The 24,156-nt window shown below is 42.3% G+C and overlaps 1 pseudogene; it reads right to left on the bottom strand.

The window, feature by feature from the left end:
- Window positions 1-21,173: 21,173 nt before the first annotated feature.
- Window positions 21,174-24,116, bottom strand: LOC140611112 (uncharacterized; annotated as a pseudogene).
- Between the last annotated feature and the right edge of the window lie 40 nt (window positions 24,117-24,156).

Below are 24,156 nucleotides of genomic sequence, written 5' to 3'. Positions count from 1 at the left end.
TACTGGAGGCCTGGTTGTTTTTCCTTCTAGTAAGGGATTAACATGAGGCAGGTGGGAGCTTCCAGGAGGAATGCTGTAATCTGCCTAGCCCAAGTATTTGTCAGTGGGCTGCAGGGTATAAAGAAATTTAATTTTACTTACATACCTTCTGCTTTTGTTTTCCACATCACTATGGAGGGGAGGGTGATCTTAGAGCTCCAGAAAATGAAGTCTATGTGTCTCTAGAAGTTAGGCTATTAATAAGGACACTTTTTCCTTGTACGTCACTAAGACGTTGGTGAACTGATGGAGACTCCTGTCTTGCAGGACTGTGATCTCTTATCAGTGAACCATGTGTTTTTTCCCTTACCTTAGTTTTAGGGCAGCCAGGAGTGTCTGAGGAATGTCACATTTATCTCACCCAGGAGTTGGGAGTTGGAGTGGGGGTGGGGGATGGTTGTTGTGGGGTGTCCGCTTGATCTTTGCCCTTAGCTTGCCTTCTGTCCCCTCACCAATTATAACTTACAACACAGCAGGTTTTTTCCAGGATGTGGAAAATTTAAAAATCGTTTGCACACACACACACACACAAATCGTTTGCACTTGGAGACAAAACCAAGAATGATTGTCGCAGCAAGTGTCAACAGGAGTGAAAATAGTCTTGAAGGAGCACATGCTACATAAAAGCTAGGGTGGAGGAGTTCAGTGGTGACCGGGGCCTCAGGTACCAGCAAGACAGACCAGGGCTGAGGGGCCACAGAACAGGTTTCTTTGTGTAATTTGACTCTTTTCCTGAGAGCTTAAGAGTCAAAATTAAACCAAACCCCACTTCCTGATAATCAATAGGTGGTAAATGATGTGGGAAACAAAGGCAGAAGAGAAATTATTAAATTCCCTTCCTACCTACAGCCCATTGACAAGTCCTTGCAACAGGCAGAGTGACCTCCCTCTAGGGACTCAACTGCCTCAATGTTGATACTTTACTAAGGGCAACAGGCGATCTTGGCCTGATCCCCAGGACCTTGTGCATCCACTCTAAGTATAAAAACTATTTTATAAATTTCCTTTATCTCTACCTACCCCCCACAAGATATGTGCTGGCAATCATCCCCCAAGCACATGACCCACCAACGTACATCTGAAGGGTCTCATGATTCAAGTTTTATTAGACACTAATAAATTGCCTTTTCCCAACAATAGCTGCTAGCCCCTTAAGGTCCTGAAAACCTTGCTTCCAAAATTCCTTAGAGACTTAGACTCCCCCTACCCCCCTCCCAACTTGAAAGTATATAATGGGCCACTCCTCCTGACCCCAGTGCAGCTCTTTCTGCATCAAGAATTCTTCCTTTCCTTCTGGCTTTGAACCTTAACATCTTTCCCACATCAGTGAGGGTATAACAAATAAACACCACTTGCAAGGGAGTGCTTATCTGTAGGGGCAGGAGGGAGATGGGGTCAGGGGGGGAAACACTGATGTGGGGCCACCAGCGGATGATCAAGAAATAATTCTTTTTTTTTTAATTTTATTAATTCGGGATCCCTGGGTGGCGCAGCGGTTTGGCACCTGCCTTTGGCCCAGGGCGCGATCCTGGGGACCCGGGATCGAATCCCATGTCAGGCTCCCAGTGCATGGAGCCTGCTTCTCCCTCTGCCTATGTCTCTGCCTCTCTCTCTCTCACTGTGTGCCTATCATAAATAAAAAATAAAAAAAATTTAAAAAAAATTTATTAATTCATGAGAGACACAAAGTGAGAGAGGCAGAGACACAGGCGGAGGGAGAAGCAGGCTCCATGCAGGGACTTGATCCCAGGACCCCAGGGTCATGACCTGAGCCGAAGGCAGACGCTCGACCACTGAGCCACCCAGGCGTCCCAAGAAAGAATTCTTGAGACATTTTTGGTGCAAAAAAAGGTGCTTTTATTATAGCAGAGGGACAGGAACCGTGGGCAGGAAGAAGTGAGCTTTTGCTGTATGAGGCTGGTGGTTATTGATGAGGAGAACAATTGCAAAAGAAATGTAGAGAAGATTACACGTTCTTACAGCTTGCAGCCTATCAACAAATACTTGAGGCCGGCAGAGTAACTGACACTCCTCAAGGAACTCACAACTGCCTTAATGTTAATGCTTTAAAAAAAAATTATATGAGAGAGTGAGAGCAGGAGTAGAGAGACAGAGGGAGAGGGAGAAGCAGACTCTCCCCTGAGCAGGGAGCCTGACTTGGGGCTTGATCTTGGGACCCTGGGATCATGACCTGAGCCTAAGGCAGACACTTAACTGACTGAGCCACCCGGGCACCTCAAAGATATGTTATTGAAACAATTTTTCCTCTCTATTTTCATCCTTATTTCCAGAGATAGCCAAATCAAGACTAATTTAGTTGCAAAACAAGCCCAGTGTTGGGATCCCTGCGTGGCGCAGCGGTTTGGCACCTGCCTTTGGCCCAGGGCGCGATCCTGGAGACCCGGGATCGAATCCCATGTCGGGCTCCCGGTGCATGGAGCCTGCTTCTCCCTCTGCCTATGTCTCTTCCTCTCTCTCTCTCTCTGTGACTATCATAAAAAAAAAAAAAAAAAAAAAACAAGCCCAGTGTTAACAAACTTGGCCCAATTATTTGCATAAGCTCAGCAAGAATAAGCTCAGTGATTGGCCATATAAGTTATTTTTTAAAACTTGTTCTGCTGGAACTTTTTATAAGGAATCTCTAGAGTGAACTTTTAATAGCCTCTCGAGGCCAGAAGCCAAATGCTTGTCAGACTTGGCTGCAACACCTGTAGATTTGGGGGGAATTCCTCTTCTTGAGGTCCCCAATATATCCTGAGGTTTCCTGCACCTGGCAGGAAGCAACATTCTTTACTCTCCTGGTAAGGCTGCTGGGAACTCTGTCAGCAAAGTATCAGACCAACATTTCCAAGGGGCTTCATTGGCTCCATAAAGTCAACCTTAATTTCTCAAAGCTATCTGGCCACATCTCTCTCAAATATGACATTCCAGTCAAAGCGCTGGTAGGATAACCAAAGTTTTCAAGGATGTCCTGTTAGAAGGAGAACAGATACTCATTGAACTGATGCAAATGATTATAACTGCCAAGAAAGAAAGAATACTTTCTTTCTGAACTTGAGAGTTTCTGAATCCTAGAGGGTTTGGGTAGGGAGAAAATTAAGACATTTTAATTTGTTCACAAAGGAATATTTTATCATTTTCCTCATTTCATTCAGTCCTATGTTATTAATTTTTGTTCTGTTTGCAGCTTTTTCTGTTAATTCTGGATATTTTCATTCAGCTTAGTTTTATGATTTTAAAGATATCAGAAACCTGCATTTGTCAAAAGTCCTTTTTATGAATCCCCTTGAAGATGAAACACATTTTGTGAGAACATCAGAACAATAACTATAAATGACACACACACACACACACACAAAAACCCATGGCCATGATTAAAAATCTGATGGGAGAGTTCATTATAATGCAATTGCCAAGGAAATCTGGTTATTTCTGTGACACACAACATTTCAATAATTCAAGTAATGATCTTATACCAGGACATATTAAAACTTCAGGAACTTCATATATTTTCTAGAATAGTTATAGCATTTATCCATACAATGCAGCCTATGGCTTATCATCATTTGCTTCACAGCACTTTCCAAGTAACTAAACATACAAAATAAAAAAATAAAAAATAAAAAATAAAAATAAATAAACATACAAAATAGACAAACCTAATTAACTTAATTTACCATTTGAATCTTGGGATATTTGTTTAAAACCCCCCAAAATTTTAAAGCACATGCCTAAATAGGATTACAGATCATTATAAATTTAATATTTATATTTAACCAAGGTGGAGATATGGATTTTACAGGAAGCTATTTAATTGTTGGCAAAATGTAGCTCCTTTAACATTGAGATGCTTTAACTTTTTTAAGTAACTAAAGACCTGATAAAGACAAAGCATAGAAGCTTTGGTTTTCTGGGCAGATAAAGAGAAGAGAAAAAAAAATTGCTTTTCAAGAGAAGACCAACAATCAAAGAAATCTTTGTCTTATTAACTGAGAGAAAAGCAGAATGTCAATCTTATACCAGTGTACTTTTAATATCCATTCGTTTCAACCTTAGTCCTGACTACACATAAAATTCTTTTCCAAAGCTTTCCTTTCACAAACCTACAACTTTCTTTTTCAATCAGATTATGTCCTATGCCTTTTCTCTCTAAACAACTAGTCTCATTTTAGGGCAAAATTGCTTTCTTTTTCCCTCCACAAAGTGTATTCCAGTTTCTTATACCTTTCCTACACATCTACTTTCCTACATACAGAGTTGTTTTCCTCATCATTTCCATCAGGCTTAATTACATTTATTAGAATTTTAACTCTCCGAAACCTTAGTCCCTGCTGAAAACTAACCAATTGTGAACAGTTGGTTACACCAGAATTCTTTGGATGAGAAGTTTATAAATATATTTCTAATTTCTAAAAACATACATTTTTTCCATAGTACAGTATTTTAATCAAGCACAAAGCATATTCACTAACAGACCTAAGTATACTCATTTTCTCTGCAATAAGAAGCTAAATGCACAAACCTATGTTCATTAATCAGTGCTGATACTAATTAAGATAAGATTTAAAAATAACTACTTTATCTTATTTGGAAAAGGCAGATATCCAGTCAATTTAACCCAATTTGTCATCTAACTTAGCAAAACTTCTAGGTTTCAGGTTACCAAACACTTTTAAATCTATCTTAACGTTATTACCCATGAGAACTTTATGAGACAGACAAAATTAACCATTAAGTCATCTTTTTTGCTGACAAATTGCAACAGAGATACCATGAGCTTATCTGACCTTTAGTAAACCTTGGTAGAATAAGTTTTATGGTTAATGCTGATAACCTAAGGAACCTAAATCAGCTTAAATACCAGATGTATTGCACACGGGTCCACTTAAAAGTCAATCAGTCTGTTGTTCCCCAAGGTCAATTTTTTTACCTGGGGCACCACTGGGGGAATCTGAATTGGGGGATGTAGGTCCAGGGAGGGGTGCTCTAGGCTCTAGAGGGTGCTCTAGATGGCGAGGAGAGGAGCAGGAGCCAACGGTACAGGAATCACTGAGCTGATACCAGAACCAGTTATTTGACTGCAACTAAGGTGGTGCAGAAACAGGAGGGTGTTGCGCCCAAGATTGCGAATCCAAGAAACCACCAAGGAGCCGACACCGATGCAAGTGCATGAGGGTTTATTAGCAAGCTCGAGCTTGGGTCCAAGTATACCCGACACAGCGGAGCAGGGACTTGGACCCCCAAGTGGGTTACAGCTGGGTTTTTTATAGGCTGGTCTAGGGGATTTTCAGAAGGGGTGGAAGAATTTCTCAAGTTCTGTTTACATTCTGATATGGGGCTTTCAAGGGCATTGAGTTCTGTTCTCATTCTCATATGGAACTTTCTACCATGGGCGTGGGCTCTGTTGTCTTTCTGATATGGGATTCTCTGCCGAGGACAATTCTGAGCTTTGTTGTCTTTCTGATATGGGATTCCCTGCCGAGGACATTCTGCAGTTTTTCCTGTAAAGTTCAGCTCTTATTCACAGGGGCCTAAGATGGCTGTATTGTGCTAATGCTAAACTTGAGGTGGAATGGCCTTGATTTTTCTTGGCCTCCACAGAAGGCAAAGGCTGGAGTCAGAAGAGGTGAGGCACCTAAAAGCCCACAGGGCAGAGAAAGAGAATTCCCTGACATGTTTAGACCATAATCCAAAATATCAGGAAAGGGTTTACAAGCCTGGTTAGCAAACAGACAAATTCTGCAAGAGGCCCAAAGTTCGGGGCCTGGATTTAGGGCCATGCTGGGCTGGACATGGGGTACCTCTATCCATTTGCCCTGTTTCCTGCAGAAGAGATCTGATAGATCATATTGAAGTTTAACATCCCATTATTGGGCCGTTTTTCCTGGTCTCATAAGGAGTACTGAAGCCATGCAGTATTACCGAAGATCAGTCCTTTCTTGCAATCTGAGTTGTTTCCAGTGGGTTAAAAGGCATTTCAAGGGAGATCCTTGGGAACTGAGGAAAGATCCATTATCAAGAAAATCTCCCCTGAATCCCGAGTGGCATCCCATGCAAGATATGTCAGAGGTTCCTAGTGTCAGAGTGACCAGAAGCGTCCCTCTAAGAAGTCCCCGTGAACACCGCCTTACCCTGTAGGAGAGATGCTGGTGTCCCTCTGCTTCTCCATTGCATTCTAGACCACAGGGTGGGTGCTGGTGAGCAGACCTAAGACCCTGCCATGAAGAACCTGTTGTTTTTATTTTTTTTAAGATATTATTTATTTATTAATGAGAGACAGAGAGAGAGAGACAGAGGCAGAGACACAGGCAGAGGGAGAAGCAGGCTCCATTCCATGCAGGGAGCCTGATGTGGGACTCGATCCTGGGACCCCAGGATCACGCCCTGGGCCAAAGGAAGGCACTAACTGCTGAGCCACGCATGGGTCCCAAACCTGTTGTTTTTAACCTATGGAAAATACTAGAAAAGTTTTACAAGGGGGAATTACCCAATGTTATCATCTAAGTAGTCAGTAGGGGGCACTGATGAAAAATAGTAAAGATAGAAATCCACTGTAGTCTAAGCAATGCTCCCACACATGTAGTCTCAACAGCCAACTTCCCTAGGAAACCATCCCCAGTTGGGTTTTATTTTAATTCAATGGGGTACCTGTTTCGGCAGCTTCCAAGTGGAGATCTTGTGGCCAGAAGCGGCTACACCAGAGATGTGGAGGGGATCACATTAGACCAATGAGGGGGGAACCTTGCACAGGAGTCCAGATTGGCAGCTGTCCTGGTCACATAGCTGGCTGTCCTGTGCCCAAGATAGCAGGTAAATTCCTTGGCAGGAGTGACCCCTGCAAAACCGCAGTGCCCTGGACCCCCTAACATCTCTTGCAGGGGGAACATGCACCTTCCTCCAGGAAGATTGGGGCTCCTATATCAACAACACAGGTTAAGTGGCCTCTCACTGGGATTTCTCAGATAACCTAGTGGCCCAAATAGAGGACCTCTCCTCTTGCTGGATGTCTCTCAGGGCACAGCTGTTAGGCTGGTGATGGCCATTAATGGCCCCATTTTTAGTCATCTTCCTCCTGCTGCTTTTCAGACCCTGTATTCTAAAAAATGCCCTTATCTGATTTGTCTCTTCTCGTTTAGAGTCCATCAGGCTACAGATGGTCGTGTCTGTGCAGCCACAGATGCAGACAGCCCCTACCAACTTCTACTAGGGACCCTTACACAGACCTCTGGGGATGAAACCCTGACTGCCATTCTTCACCGAAGCCCCCAACCACCAGGAAGCAGTTAGATCCGTCATTGCCCTCTTTCCCTAATGGCAGTTAGGGTCACTTCTTAAGAGGGGGGAATGTCAGGAGTTAGCTGGTCGGTTAGGTAATCAGGGCCAGGATCCCCCACAAGAAGAGAGGGAGGGAGTCAGAACACTTATGACAAAACCACACTAACATCCTGTTTTGCAGCTTACACGGGATCACACTAGCATTCTATTCTGCAGCCTTTGCAGGAGTGACTTCTGCAAAACCTCCTGAAATAAAGCAATTCACCACAGAGCATTTGTCACTATTACGAGCAAGGGGCAGTTAAAACATATCTTGGGCAGGTATTAGCCCAAAAAAGACCATCAGCACGTGGACATTAACCTAATGGGTAGACAACTGCATAACCAAAGCCCAGATTGGCACGACTCAGCACACCCTGGTTGCTTAAGATATTTCTGCAAAAGAGCTCCTAAAACCCCCTAAACTTAAAAACTCCAAGGACAACCCTCTGGGGTCCCCTCCCCACACCAGTATTTGGGTGTGTGTAAGTATCAGCTGCTGTCATCACCCTCTGCTTTGGGTTCCCAGCCCCCATCCCATCACTGAGGGCACCGCAGTGGATCCCCTCGCATGTTGTCACTTCCCACACAAGTGTGACACTGAGAAGCTCTAGCTGCATCCTTTCAAGCTTGCTTTGTGTATATGTAAATTTGGCTTCAATTGATATTTTGATTGACAGCTGGTGGTTATATAACATTTTGGCCTCTGCGCGTGTGCCTACCCATGATGCATTCTGTTATAATTGTATTTATGTATTGTATATTTATAAGTTTCTTATAAAAATTATTTATTTATTCAGAGACACAGAGAGAGAGCCAGAGACACAGGCAGAGGGAGAAGCAGGCTCCCTGTGGGGAACCCGATGTGGGACTCCATCCCAGGACCGTGGGATCATGATCTGAGCCGAAGGCAGACGCTCAACCACTGAGCCACCCAGGTACCCCTGTTTATAAGTTTCTAATAAGATTTTGCTGTGACCGGGCAAGTTACACCTTTTCTGAGCATGCTCAGCTCTTGGGAGTCCCTTTGTGGCTTTTGAGCCAGCTCCGTGGTGAGGCATTTCCTATTCTGTTAGCCCTTAGAGGTGGCTCTGAAGGTGTGGCCAGTATCTGCTTTATCCCTCCTTGCTCTATTCTAACTAACTGCCTAACATTCCCCCCTCAAGAGATTGGACCCCAAATCATTGGGAATTGTGGCGATGACCACTCTGGCTTCTTCAAACTGTTAGGGAGTATTGTGAAGATTTTGGGAGTCCATCACTTGCTGATTATAGAAAAGAGAAAGTGATGGTGGCTCTTGGTGTCCTTCCAAGGGACTTCTGAAAGGGAAAAAGTTTAGGCATGTAGAGGTTGATATCCTTGGTTGAAGACCATGTGGAATTTGATGGCCTATAGCCTCAAGGAGACAAATAATACTAACATATTGATTAGTTTTGGTCCAAAGGGTAACATTAAGAGAGCTTTTAGAGTGAGAAGAATAAAGGGAGTAAGGATGTGATTGTAAATACTTGTGGATTACCCAGAAATCCCAGAAAGATAGATTTTCCCTTGGTATTTTTTTTTTAAGGCAGAGAGGGAAATGAAGACCTTGAATGTAGAGATTAGTAAAGATTGGGCCAATGGGGGAAGAAGACAATTGAGTTATAAAAAGGAAAAGATGGCTATGGCAAGCCCTATATCTAATAAGATGACACAGAAAAAGAGAGAAGACTTCTCTTTCATAGAATCTTTTTGAAGCATAATACTTGATCTTTGAGGAGTTCTTAGGAGTAGGCATCATGGTATCTGTTAGGAGTTGATTCCAGGGTTTGACTCTGGAGTGATGGATTCAGCTGAGGATTCTTGGTACCTTGATGGCTGTTGGGGAAGATAAAAGAACCAGGAAAAGCCCTTTCCATGTAGGTTCTAGTTGAGACTTAGAAAAGCCCTCTCTCCAGACCCTCATTAGATCTTGATCGTCAGGTTCATATAGAGAAGGGCCTCTTGTTTGGTTAGGCTGTATTTTAAAAAACATGTTGAAATTTGGATAGAGAGAAAGTATGAGTTTGTATCCCTAGAGTCTCTGGATCTACCAAGAGGCCTGTAAAGAGGAAGGTTCTCTCATAGAAGACCTCTAAAGGACTCAAACCCAGGGCCTCCTTGGGAGCTACACGACTACAGAGAAGGGTAATTGGCAATTACCCTTGAATTCTTTCTAGTTCAGTGATGTCTTTTGTGTGAGTTTTTTAATAGTACCTTTTAGGTAGTGGTTGGCCCTTTCCACTTTCCCAAAGGATTGTGGTTTCCAAACACAATGGACATGGTATTTGATATCCAGTGCTTTGGAGACACATTGAACTATAGTCACCACAAGGGAGAGTCCAGTGTAACTCTGAAGTGGTTTTTGGAGGCCAAATCAGGGGATAATTTCATGCTGAAGTTTGTTGACCACCCAATTGCCCATTCAGTGCACGTGGGGTATGCCTCTGTCCACCCTTTGAAGGTGTCAACAAGCACGAAGAGGTATTGTATCCTCTGTAGGATGGCATCTGAGTAAAATCTGCCAGTCTTCCCCAGGATGGGATCCCTTCCTCTGTATTGGTTGGATTAATTGAGACTGATGGATACCCTGGGGGTTGGTATATGTGCAGGTACATGTGCAGGGCAGGAGGAGGTTATTTGAACCATCTGGGAAAGCTCTTTACATTGAAGCATTTTGGAAATGACAGTTTGTAAGGCATCTTGTCCTAAATGAGTGGAGTTATGAAGGGTTTTAATTAGTTTCTATTGACAATTTTGAGGAATGGCTAACTCTTGAGTGGGGGAGCAAAAGAGCAAACTGCCCACCTATTGGATGATGGTTCCTCCCCTCAAGTTATAAGTTTTGTGAATCCTTAGAGAGGGCATGGCCAAACAGATGGGAGCTGTCTCTGAATCCCTGTGGGACTACTGTCCAGGTTAGTTGTTGGGTAGCCCCAGATGGGGGTTCCCATTCAAAGGCAAACAGAAATTGGGATTTTGGAGCTAATGGGATACAAAAGGTCTTGGACCTTAAAAGCATCTTTAAGGTTCAGGATCCTAAACCAGAGGCTGTTGGGAGAAATGGTGCCAAGGATGACAAACAGATTTGACATGGTTGGGTGTAGGGGTGTAATAGCCTCGTTAATGGCTCACAACTCTTGGATTAGATGATAGCTGTTGTCCTTTTTTTAACTGCTAGGATGGGAATGTTGTAGGGTGAAGTTGTGGGGATAAGAAGCTAATGTTTTAAAAAGTTGGTGATTGTGGGCTATAGCCCCTCTCTAGTGTCAGACCTGAGAGGATATTTTGTTTTATGAGGGTAGTAATGGTGGTCCTTAAGTTGAGTTATAATGGGCAGGGTCCATTTTGCCCTTTCAGGGATTCCCTGATCCCAGACAGCAGGGTTGACTGGGGAATCCCAGGTTTTTAATATTTGTGTTGGAATGGGTGAAGGTGATGTTAAGAGAGCCCCTAGCATGTTCCATAGATAATTTTCAGGATGAGGCCTGAAAAAGATTCCACCCTTCCATTTTTGTAAGAAATCTCTATCTAATAATGGGTTGGGACATTCAGGCATAATCAGAAAACTATGGTAAATATTTGTCCCTCCGAAATCCTGAACAGGGGAATCAATGAAATGTCTAATGGCTAATAGGCCATACACTTCTATGATGGTGCAGGTTTTAGAGGACGTCTGGAGAAGGAAGTCAAGATGTAATAGGTAGCCCCAGAATCAAGTAGGAAAATAGTTGCCCTACCTGCTACATCCATTTGCACACTCACCTCCAGTCCACAGATGTGGACCCTTGAAGTTGGCACCGGCTGGAAGGAGCTTCCTCATTCTTGGGCAATCATCTGGGAGTCTGCTGGTAGCCCCTGCCCCTTTGGGTCAAGGGACAGAGAGCAGCCCTGTGCCCATGTTGTCAGCAAATATGGCATTTACTTCTTTTTTCTGGCCAGGGTACTTTGGAGGTTGCCTGGCCTTGTAAGGTGACTAGTATTTAGGCATGCCTGACTTCCTTTCATCTTTCCATCTCCTTAGCCATAACCTCTGTTTCCTGGCCACCGTTATAGAAGACTGTGGAGGCCATGGCCAACATTTCATCTCAGGTAGCCCCAGGTTCTTGCATCAGTGTTTTGTAAAGTCTGGGGCTGTTTGGCAATTTGTCCTTTAGAATTACTTGGCCTCCCTAGGAATTTAAGTAAAGATTAGTATATTCTTTAAAAGCCTCTTTTATCCTATTCAGAAAGGCAGTTGGGTTTTAAATTTAAGAAATCTGAAACGTGTATCAAGCATGTTTTCTGTGCACAGCAGTATGAAATGACAAGTCAATAACAAGAAAATAACTAGAAACTCAAATGCATGGAGGCTAAACAGCATGCTACTAAAACCAATGCATCAACAAAGAAGTCAAAGAGGAATCATTAAATACCTGGAGCCAAAGAAAAATGAATGAACGCATGATGGAATATTTTTGGTTTGTGCAGCGCAGGCAGCTCTAAGAGGGAGTGTGTAATGAAACAGGCCTGCCTCAGGAATCAAGAAAAATCTCAATCTAACCTTACACCAACCTTTCTGCAGAGCAGAAATAAATTAAATGGAGATTAAAAAATAGAAAAGAGGGGGATCCCTGGGTGGCTCAGCGGTTTGGAACCTGCCTTTGGCTGAGGGTGTGATCCTGGAGTCCCGGGATCGAGTCCCACATCAGGCTCCCTGCATGGAGCCTGCTTCTCCCTCTGCCTGTGTCTCTGCCTCTCTCTGTCTCTCTCTCTCATGAATAAATAAATAAAATCTTTTTTAAAAAAATAGAAAAGATCAGGGGCACCTGGGTGGCTCAGTGGTTGAGCATCAGCCTTCAGCCCAGGGCGTGACCCCGGGGTCCTGGGATCTAGCCCTGCATCGGGCTCCCCACAGGGAGCCTGCTTCTCCCTCTGCCTGTGTCTCTGCCTCTCTCTGTGTCTCTCATGAATAAATAAATAATATCTATAAAATAAAAAATAGAAAAGATTAATGCAACTAAGAGCATGTTCCTTGAAAAGGCAAAATTGATTTTTTTAAAAAAATCTGTCAAAACTAATCAAGAAAACAAGAGAAGACTCAAATTCAGAAATGAAAGAAAAGTTATAATCAACAGCACAAATTGGATTGTAAGAGATTACCATGAGAAATTGGATGCCAACAAATTACACAACCTCAAAGAAATAGATACATTTTTAGAAACCTTAATATGCCAAGACTAAATCAAAAAGAAATAGAAAATGTAAACAGATCCATTACTAGAAGCAAAATTGAATTACTCATCAAAACACTTCCAGAAAAATCCAGGACCATCCAGATGGCCTCACAGGGACATTCTATTAAACAGAAAAAGAAGAATTAATACCTATTCTACTCCAAACTATTCCAAAAAAAAAAAGAAGAAGAAGAAGGAGGAGGAGGAGGGGGAATACTTCCAAATTCATTCCATGAGGCCAGCATTACCCTGATTCCAAAACCAGAGAACGACACAACAAAAATTACAGACAAATATCCCTACTAAATTCCTCTCTCTTTCTCTCTCTAAAAAATAAATAAATCCTTAAGACTTCACCACATAGTATTAGAACTAACAAATGAATTTAGAACTTCTGCAACTTAGAATTTCTGCAACTTGCAGAACACAAAATGAGTCTACCAGAATCTGGTGCCTGCCTTCCTTCCTTCTTTTCCTTTCCTTTTTCCTTTCCTTTTTCCTTTCCTTTTTCCTTTCCTTTCCTTTCCTTCTTTCCTTTCCTTCCGTAGTCTCCATGCCCAACATGAGCCCAACATGGGGCTTGAACTCATGACCCTGAGATCAAGACCTGAACTGAGATCAGGAGTCAGATGCTTAACCAACTGAGCCATCCAAGCACCCTTCTGTTGCATTTCTGTAACTAATAACAAAGTATCAGAGAAATTAGGAAAACAGTTCCATGTTCAGTTCTTTCAAAACCATAAAATACTGTGAATAAATGTAACCAAGGAAGTTGAAAGACCTCTATGCTGAAAGCTATAAGATATTTAATGAACAAAATTGAAGATGACATAATAAATGGAAAGATATACCTTTGTTATGCATTGTAAGGATTAATATTGTTAATAATGCCCATACTGTGAAAAGCACTCTACATATTCAATGCAGCCCTTATCAACAATAGTAATAGTATTTTTCAAAGATTAGAGCAAAAAAACTCTAAAATTTGTATGGAAACAGAAAAGATTCCAAATAACCAAATCAATGTCAAGAAAGCATACTAAAGTTGAAGACATAACAATCCCAGATTTTACAGTATACTACAAGACGATGCTAATCAAAACAGCATAGTACCGCCACAAAAACACATAGATCAAGAGAACAGAATAGTCTGGAAATAAACCCATGCTTATATCATGAAACTACCTACCACAAAAGGAGCTGAGAATATACAATGGGGAAAGACTGTCTCTTAATAACTGGTGTTATGAAAATGAGACAACTACCTGCAAAAGGATGAAACTGGACACAAAAATATGTCCAAACTCATTATGGATCACATACCTAAGTGTAAGACTTGAAAGCATACACCTCTTAAGACAAAACAGAGGTGCTAAACTTACGGACATCAGCCTTAGTGGTGTTTTTGTGGAAGTATTCCCTCAGGCAAGGAAACAAAAGAAAAAATTAAAAACTACTCAGAAGAATGTAATAGATGTTTTCCCCAAAGAAGATTCTCAGATGGCCATTAGGCACATGAAAGAGCTGCTCAATCTCACTAATCATCAGGGAAGCACAAATCAGAACCATAATGAGATATCACCTCACAGCAGCCAGAACGGCTGGTATCAAAAAGACAAGATACAACAAGTGTTGGTGAGGATGTGGAGAAAAGGAAACTCATCTTTGCTGTGGGAAGGTACGTTGGTGCAGCCACCGTGGAAAACATTATGAAGTTTGCACAAAACAGTAAACACAAAAGGACCATATGGTCCATAATTCCACTTCTGAGTTCACCATAGGAAAGAACAAACACAGAAAGATCTGTGCACTACCACGTTCACTGTGGCTTTAGTTACAATGCTCAACGTATGGAAGCAACCCCCATGTCCATCCACAGATGAGTGGATGATGAAGATGTGGTATCTACATATAAGGGATTATTACTCAGCCATATAAAAAGGATAAAGCCATATAAAAAGGATATAGTTTTATATAAAGCTATATAAAAAGTCCTTTGTGACAACATGCATGGACCTGGAGGGTGTTCTTCCAAGTAAATAAGTCAGACAGAAAGACAAATGCCATATTTTACTTATATGTAAAACCTAAGTAACAAAGTAATGAACAAATAAAATGAAAACAGAAACAAACTTAAAGCCATAGAGGAAAAAATTGGGTGTTTGTGAGATTGGAAGGCGATGGAGGGATAGGTGAAATAGATGAAATAGGATTGAGGGGCACCTGGGTGGCTCAGTCGGGGAAGTGTCTGCCTTTGTCTCAGGTCATGATCCCAGCGTCCCAGGATCAAGCTTCCTACTCAGTGGGGAGTCTGCTTCTCCCTCTGCCCCTCACTCCACTTGTGCGTTCTCTCTCTCTCTCACTGCTCTCTCTCGAATAAATAAAAATCTTTTTTAAAAAAGAAGGGGATTGAGTTGTACAGAGTTGCACATATTTTTTGAAGATTTGTTTATTCATGAGAGACACACAGAGGGAGAGAGGCAGAGACACAGGCAGAGGGAGAAGTAGGCTCCATGCAGGGAGCCTGATGAGGGACCCAGGACTCCAGGATCATGCCCTGAGCTGAAAGCAGATGATTAACCTTCACTGAGCCACCCATGCATCCCCAGAGTTGCACTTATTTTTTTTAAAGATTTTATTTATTTATTAGACACACACACACACACACACACACACACAAAGATTGAGAAAGAGAGAGAGAGAGAGAGAGTCAGAAACACAGGCAGAGGGAGAAGCAGGCTCCACGCAGGGAGCCCGACGTGGGACTTGATCCCGGGCCTCCAGGATCACACCCTGGGCTGAAGGCGGCGCTAAACCACTGAGCCACCAGGGCTGCCCTAGATTTGCACTTATTAAATAAGTCATGGGCAGTTGCGTGGATGGATCAGTCTGTTAAAGCATCTGATTCTTGATTACAGCGCAGGTCATGATCTCAGAGTGTGAGATTGAGCCCCTTCAGGCTCAGCACTTAGTGGGGAGTCTGCTTGAAGATTCTCTCTCTCCCTCCCCGCCTCCCACACACACTTTCTCAATCTTTCTCAAAATAATAAATCAAGAAATCTTAAGTAATGGGAATGAAAAGTACGGCAGAAGGAACATGGTCGATAATATTGTAGCAGCTTTTTATAGTGACAGGTGGTAATTATAGTTAGTGTGGTGAGCATCATAATGTATATAATTGTCAAATCACTATTTTGTACACCTGACACTAATATTATAGGTCACTCTGCTTCTACTGAAGAAAAAAAAAAAAGCCCACACTCAGCCCTCATCAATGAACTTGAACACTAAAGTAAGAATCCATCTTCCAGGTTGCTTGTTGCCCTTCAAATCCTCCCTCATGCTGAGCTGTTCTCCAGGGCAGGGCAGTAGGCACACACACCATCTGACCTCCCAGTGGCAGCTGGTGCAGCACAGGCAGGCTTCACTGAGGGCCTCTGTGCCTTCAGGACAGTCCAGGAACCCTCGATTGGACCAGGTTCTGGAGAAGGGAATGGCATTTGGACTCAACTTTGTTGGAGAAGGGTGATGTTTGTCATTTACTTGGATTCCCTGTTGGACTTTTCACCCATTCTTGCCCACATGGTGAGCCTTTCTGTATTTGTCTTATAAAGGGTAGCATGTAGATGTGTGAATCTTGCCAAGGTCCTTCCTCCTTTGCTTTTCTGATAATACTTACTCCACATTAGCTTCTATCTATTTTGAAGTATTTCTGAGTAAATAGGCTGCCTTTCCTACACTTTTCGTCTTCTTGCCAAAGTCCCAAATCACTAGGGTCCTCAGAATTTTTCTTTAGTCACTTGTCTATTCTTCCCTATAAACTTCATTTATATTTTGGGATCAGTATATGAATAGAATCATCATATGGTCTATTTTCTTACCTTCAAACGTCAGATCTTTCCCAAGAAATTAGATTATGTTACTAATCTTTGCAGTGTGTCCCAGTCAAGATAAAAGGAGTGCATCAGAGATTCAGCAAAATATTTTGCAGAATGAGCTACCCAGGGAAGAGAAAATAGTAAGATTTACAAGAAATGATTCGTGTTCTGTTTTTGGAGAAAACCCAAAATTTCATAGCGATGGAGATCAGACCCAGATCCAGGAAGGGCATTTGAATGACACTTGTACAGGAGGAGGTGGGGATCTGGGCAGATTGTGATACTAACTTGAAATTAAAGAACAGCTGAAAGCACACCTTAACAATTGTATAATTGGAATTTTCACAAGGCGAAATTTTAATGAATGCATTCTAGACATTTATCATCTGAAAACTACTTCAGTTGGAAGCAATGGTGAGAAAAACCATATGTAAGAACCCCAGAGTGCTGGGACTATATATGAGTCTTCAGCCAGTGCATTAAGCTTGTTCCCCTTTGTTACCATGCAGGCAGCACCAAAAATGTGACCATTCATTGAAAATGGCCAGTAAGTAGTCAAATAATGATTAACAAACACCAGTAGATCTTTAATTAAGAGATTGGTTATTGGGGATCCTTGGGTGGCTCAGCGGTTTAGCGCCTGCCTTTGGCCCAGGGCGTGATCCTGGAGTCCCGGGATCAAGTCTCGCGTTGGGCTCCTGGAGTCCCGGGATCAAGTCTCGCGTTGGGCTCCTGGAGTGGGGCCTGCTTCTCCCTCTGCCTGTGTCTCTGCCTCTCTCTCTCTGTCTATCATGAATGAATAAATAAAATCTTTAAAAAAGAGATTGGTTATAATCATTTTTTCCTAACAGTGTGCCTTCCTGTTTTGAACAGAAGTCATTTGCTGGAGTGTGTCTGTGAGAGCAATGAAGGTGGAGAAACCATAAACCAGATTACAGGTCTTACTGTGCTTGAGGATTATCCTACTGGAGATAAATCCTGTGAATGTGCTAAGTACAGAGATGGTTCTTTCCTTGAGAATCCACAGATATCTCACCCTGGACACAAGCCTAGTCCCTGTGAGGAAGGTGGGCTAGCCTGCAGCTGTATCTCAAAACTCAGTACTCAGGTGGACACAGACCTTGTGGGGAAACCTTATGAACCTCTGGACACTGGAAGAGCAACTTAGAAATACTTGAGTGGTCTTGGTAGTCAAAAATCTTTAAAGTGTGGGAAATGTGGAAAAACGTTCATCCTTTCAGGGTCATATGCAAGGTCACTGTCAACAGAGAGTCCATGTATGTGACGTGTGTGGGAAAACCTTTATGTATAATTCCGATCTCACAAGTCATGCGAGAACTCACACTGCAGGGAGACCATATGAATGGAGTGTGGGAAAGCCTTCAGATATCCTTCAAGACTGCAAAGACATGTGAGGACACATGCTTGGGAAAAAACCCACAAATGTCAGCAGTGTGGGAAAGCCTTCCCTGGTCACTACTCCCTTGCAGTACATGTGAGAAAACACGCAGAGTATGAAACCTTGGAATGTAAAGAGTGTGGGAAAAGTTTCAAGAAGCATTTGCCTTTTCAATGTCACATGACCACGCACAGTGTAGTGAAACTCTAAGAATGTAAGGTGTGTAGCAGAACCTTCAGGTATCACACAGCCCTGGGAGTACGTATGAAGGCACATAATGGGAATAGACTCTATGAATGTCAGCAATGTGGGAAGACCTTCAGATATCTTGGAAATCTGAGAACATATGACAACACACACTGGGGAAAGACCCTATGCATGTCAGCAGTGTGGAAAGACCTGCAGAAGCCTGAAAGAAACACACTGGAGAGAGACCCTATAAATGTCAGTCATGTGGAAAAGTCTTCATTCATCACCACACCCTCATAGTACATACTGTGAGAAGGCACACAGAGGGTGGATACTTGGAGCGTAAGGAGTGTGGTGAAACTTTCAGGAAGCATCGACCTTTTGAAGGTCACATGGCCACACAGATGTACTGAAACCCTATGAGTGTAAGGAGTGTGGCAGAGCTTTCAGGTATTATAGACCTGCAAGTCCATGTGAGGACACACACTGAGGAAAGACCCTATGAATGTCAGCAGTGCAGGAAGGCCTTTAAGTCTTCTTTTTTTTTTCCTTTAAGTCTTCTGAATGGACAAAATTTTGGGAAATATTTTAGCAAAGACTTGTTATTTTATTCATGAATATTCCTGTGGGACAGAAATATTTTCATTGTTTTAAACGTGGCTTTGTCTTTGTGAGTGTTTCTTCCTTCATAGGAATCCAAAGTGTATTAATTCCTGGTCCACATCACTGATATGAACAGTAATGATGTCCTTTGTCCTCTACATCTGTACAACAGAATGCTTTGTTATCTTAGGCTTTAAGCAATCACATGGTTATGTAAAACAGGTCTCTTTTCCACTATGTCTCTTGGACCCAGGATGAAAAGAATGTATCTGTAGGAGGGCTGTGTGTGTGTGACTTTATATAATTTTATTAAGAGACTTTCTTAATTTCACACTCCCAAATATTACTAGTCTATGATCCTCCCATGAGACTTATTGTTGAAAGTTCTTTTTGTTTTCTGTTGCTGGTCCTGGAATTTCCCAACTCTGTATCACCTCTTCTTTTCAGTCCTTATTATTGAAAGATAGGTTTTCACATTATTTTTCTCTCTTTATTGAGATAACAATTGTTAAGTTTGCAATATTGGTTTATCTTTTTTGAGAGTAATTTTTTTGTGTCTTTGGTTGATTTTGTTCCAAATGTGACTTGGAAGAACATACTTCTGTGTCACAGGATTGCTTTTTGTTTCTGGGGTTAGTGACTGTGGTGGAAATACCAATGTGGTGCTTTTTTCTGGTCCCCAGGAGATCAATTCTGGTGTGCACAGTACCACTAATATCAACCAGAACTCCTGGTCAAAATATGGCATATGGTAAATTTTTATCCACTTTGGACATACAAACTTTCACGGTTTCCATAATGTCCTACAGTCCTGAGGTACACCAAGCGCATACCAATTGGACTAAACGTTTCTGGTTTTACTTTTGGCAGAGGTATATGGCCAAATAAGAGTGTGGGATTCATCCTATTGGGTTGAATGTCAAAGGGAAAAGGATTGCTGTCTCAGTACCTTTAAAAGAATTTGCAGGGTTTTAGATGACTCAGGCAGTGGGACATGCAACTCTTGGTCTTGGAGTTGTGGGTTTGAGTCCCACATTTTATGTAGAGATCATTTAAAAAAATAATCAAAATAAAATCTAAAACGAAAAGGGATTTGCAATACATATCCAAGCTAATATTTACCATTTTCATCCTTTTGAATGACCCACTTGTAAACTATGAAAAACCTTTCTTCTTTAGAGAAGTGACATGTAAAATGCCACAGGGATTCAAAACATGATATATCAGCATTAAGGAGTCATGAGGGGTTTTGTGTGGATCCCAGTGTGGTCTGGTTCCAAGATTAGATGCCCTAAGTATTGATCCTGAGTTTCAGCAAACTGCAATTTTTGGGGGACTTTATGTCCCTTTAAAGCCAAAAGCTTTAACAAGTAGATGATGGTTTCCATTGAAGGCAAGCAGAGAATGAAATTATCTCCATAGCGTAATGAAGGAGAGATGCAGAGAACTCTTTGTCATCCAGAATAGCCTATGGGTTTGTGGAAATGATGAAAGACTCTTTGTGATTCCCTGCAGCATGACTGTCCAGGGGTATTTCTGTGCTTCCAAGTGAAAGCAAAAACTGGCTACATTTACCAACAGGAATATTAAATCCACTGCATAGATGAATTACAATGGCAATGGATATCAGTAGCCAATGGGGGTTAGGGACACCAGAGTGTGGAGGGATGAAAATGTGATTCATTGCTGAGAGGTCTTGGTCAGATATCCCTCATCAGCCATTGGGTTTTCTCACCAGGGAAACAGAGGTGTCACAGGGAATAGTGCCAGAGGATCGTGAGACACTGAGGCTTTTAATCTTCTATCATGGGTGTAGTGCCCTGACAGGCTTCTTGGTAGAGTATTGTCTTGTTCTACCATAGATTTTGAAAAATATAATTTCATCTTCAGGGAGGTACACTGACGATTCTGTTGGGATCAGTTGAGCATGTTGCCCATAAGAAACATGGTAGCTGATCCAATAGGAACAAATGACTAGTGTTCCTAGATTCTGCTATCGTGCCATCAGAGACAGAGTGTACAAAAGAGGCCATGTGGTCGTTGGCCATTTTTATTACTACTGCCAAATTCTAGAATTATTTGCTGTTTTGAGGGAGTCAAATACTCGCATGATACTTTTCTAAGAACTGTCCGCTGCACACATGGAGAGAGGAGAAATAGCTAAGGAGAAGAGGATGAGTATCTCTCAAAAGGCCTAACAACAGGAGTAGGCTCAGGAACAGGAACCTGTGGAGATTTTTAAGCGGCCCCACTGGGCAGCCCTGGTGGTGCAGCGATTTAGCACCTGCCTGCAGCCCAGGGCGTGATCCTGGAGACCCGGGGGTCGAGTCCGCGTTGGGCTCCCAGCATGGGGCCTGCTTCTCCCTCCTCCTGTGTCTCTGCCTCTCCCTCTGTGTGTGTGTGTGTCCCACGAATAAATAAAATCTTTTTTAAAAAAAGAATATGAAATCATGTTAATGTCAGAAGTTTTAACTACATTAAAAAAAAGACTTACCACAAAGAAAGTACATGGATTTGTATAAACCTGGTAACACAGACTCAGAATAAATGGTGCATAAATTGGCAGAATTACATTGATTTCACACTCCATAACTGCAGTGGGATATTTTAACATATCCCCAGAGTGAAAAGTAAAAAACATTTCTCAGTACCTACGCTGAGGGAGCACGTGGAGATAATGACAGGTTAGGTTGGAGAGAATGAAAGTCAAGTGCTTGCTGTCTGCCCGTGAGAGGACTCTTGATTAAAGGGGGCAGGAATCAGTATAACGATCTGGAAGTTAGCATCCATTCTGCTTTCTATGTCATGTAAATTTGGCAATTAATGATGGTTAACCTAGAAGATATTTAAGGAAATAGAATTCCCAGCTCTACCCACATTTCCCTAATGGAATCCAGCATAACCATCTCTATCTACATTTCATTATATCACTGATTTCTATTCTTAATTCAAAGCTTGCTGTCCAGTTCACATGCAGAAGGAAAAGCACAAATTGCAGGCGATAAAGATCGCTCTTTGTAGAGTTTTGCATACTTAGAATTTTTGGCATTAAACGAGTATTTCAGTAAGAAAAAAGAAATCCATAAGTAAGTGATATCCACTATGTGCCATACTAGGACAGTAAGGAAATTGCTAAATTACCAAAGTTCTGTTATTCTAATGATATGAAAACCTGCTCTTCTGTTCATCTCACCCTGTCAGTAGTGATGCTGTCAGCAGGAAAGCCTAGGGGTGCTCACCTAGGCCATATTGCTTGTAGTGAGCCCCACAGACATGCACCATCCAGACCCAGTGATGTGACTGGACCAGTCCCTGTGGTTCTTATTATATATTGTAAGACACACATTAGCAACACCCATAATGGAATTTGAAAGGACACGGTACAGGGATCCCTGGGTGGCGCAGCGGTTTGGCGCCTGCCTTTGGCCCAGGGCGCGATCCTGGAGACCCAGGATCGAATCCCACGTCAGGCTCCCGGTGCATGAAACCTGCTTCTCCCTCTGCCTGTGTCTCTGCCTCTCTCTCTCTCTCTGTGTGACTATCATAAATAAATAAAAATTAAAAAAAAAACACAAAAGTCTCTTAAAAAAAAAAAAAAGAAAGGACACGGTACACTAGCAGGGCCACACAGCAAGTTTGTAAGTAGAGAGAGAATGCAGACCTGGTGTTCGGCATGTGTTGGGGTCAAGGGTGGGTGCCTGGGGTTTTGTAGGTTGATTCTTTATTAGGAACTTCATTGGTGGAGAGTGGCCTGGTTCTGAATCTAGTTCTACTGGCAGCTGTATTTTATAGTCAGCAGTCAAATGTTGTCAGGCCCCTACGTTATAATCAGGAGCTCCCTCTAAGGCAGTTACACTATAATACACTTCATACCAGTTAAACTTTCTGTCACTTTAAAAGCACACTTCAAATCACTGTGGCTCAAATAAACTACCAAGAAAGAAAACTGTATTCAGTGAAAAATCAGGAAAAAAAAAACCTTTCAAACTTGAGGACTTAAAAAAATTATTTCTCACATGAACACATATTCGTGAAAGAACTAGAAATTCACTGTTTAGGGGTCCATTTTTAAATGAGGTAATGACAAACACAATACCATATTTATTACCTCCAACATTTCCTTCCTGGAGCATTATACATGAATTAGTGCAAGATTTTCCAACATTACTTACAATTATGGAATTTCTCTCTAGAAGGCAGGGTCTAACTAAAATTTATCAAATATGATATGCAATTCTGGCTCTGCTACCCAGTGTGCATCCTCACGTGGTTTCAAAAGGATCATTGTTTGCATGTATGGGGTTTCTCTCCAGTGTGCATCCTTGCGTGCTTTTGTAAGGATGAGGATCAGCTAAAGGCTTTCCCACATTGTACACATTCATAAGGCTTCTCTCCGGTGTGGGTCCACACCTGGCCCTGGAAGGATCTGGAAGAAGCGAAGGCTCTCCTACAGTCCTCACATTTGTACAGTTTCTCTTCAGCGTGAATTCTCACATGTTCTCTTGAAAGGTTGAGCACCAACTGAAGGCTTTTCCACATTGTTTACATTCGTAAGGTTTCTCTCCAGTATCGGTTCTCAGGTGGCCCTGGGGGGACTTGGCAGAACTGAAGGCTTTCCCACAGTGCTCACAGATAGAGAGCTGCTCCCCCGTGCACAGCCTCACATGGACTTGGAAGGTCTCAGGCCAGCTGAAGGCTTTCCCACGTTCCTTACATTCATAGGGCTTCTTTCCAGTCGGAGTCTTTTCATGTCTTTGGTAACTGAAGGTCTTCCCACACTGTTTACACCTATAGGGCTTCTCTCCAGGGTGTGTTATCATGTGTCTTCAAAAAGTGGAGGAATAAATGAAGGCTTTCCCACATTCCTTACACTTAAAAGGCTTCTCCCCCATGTGTGTTCTCACATGTCTAGTAAGACTGGGAAGCTCGCAGAAGGCTGTACTGCACTGCTTGCATTCACAGGTTTTCTCTGCTGTGTGACTCTTTCTATGTTTAGCAAGGGAGTAGAGATGTCGAAAAGTTTTCCCACATAACTCACATTCATAGGGCTTCTCCCCAGTGTGTGTTACCGTGTGCCTTTGAAAGACTGAGGGATAAGTCAAGACTTTCCCACATTCCTTACACTTATATGGCTTTTCCCCAGTGTGAGTTCACACATGCTCAGTAAAGCTTGGGAACTCACAGAAGGCTTGCCTGTACTGCTTGCATTCATAGGTTTTCTCTGAAGTATGAATCTTCATATGTTGAGTGAGGAAGAATGGTGGAAGGCTTTCCCACATAATTTATATTCATAGGGCTTCTCCTCAGTGTGTGTTATTGTGTGTCTTTGAAAGATTGAGGGATAAATGAAAGCTTTCCCATATTTCTTACACTTATATGGCTTCTCCCCAGTGTGAGTTCTCATGTGTCTAGTAAGACTGGAGAACTCATTGAAGGTTTTCCCACACTGTGTGCATTCAGTTTTTCTCTGTAGTGTGAATCCTGATATATTGAGTGAGGG

Source organism: Canis lupus, chromosome 19, assembly GCF_048164855.1.
Source record: "Canis lupus baileyi chromosome 19, mCanLup2.hap1, whole genome shotgun sequence".
NCBI classification, from domain to species: domain Eukaryota; kingdom Metazoa; phylum Chordata; class Mammalia; order Carnivora; family Canidae; genus Canis; species Canis lupus.
Note: the sequence above shows the minus strand (reverse complement) of the source record. Positions and strands in the feature narration are given on the sequence as shown.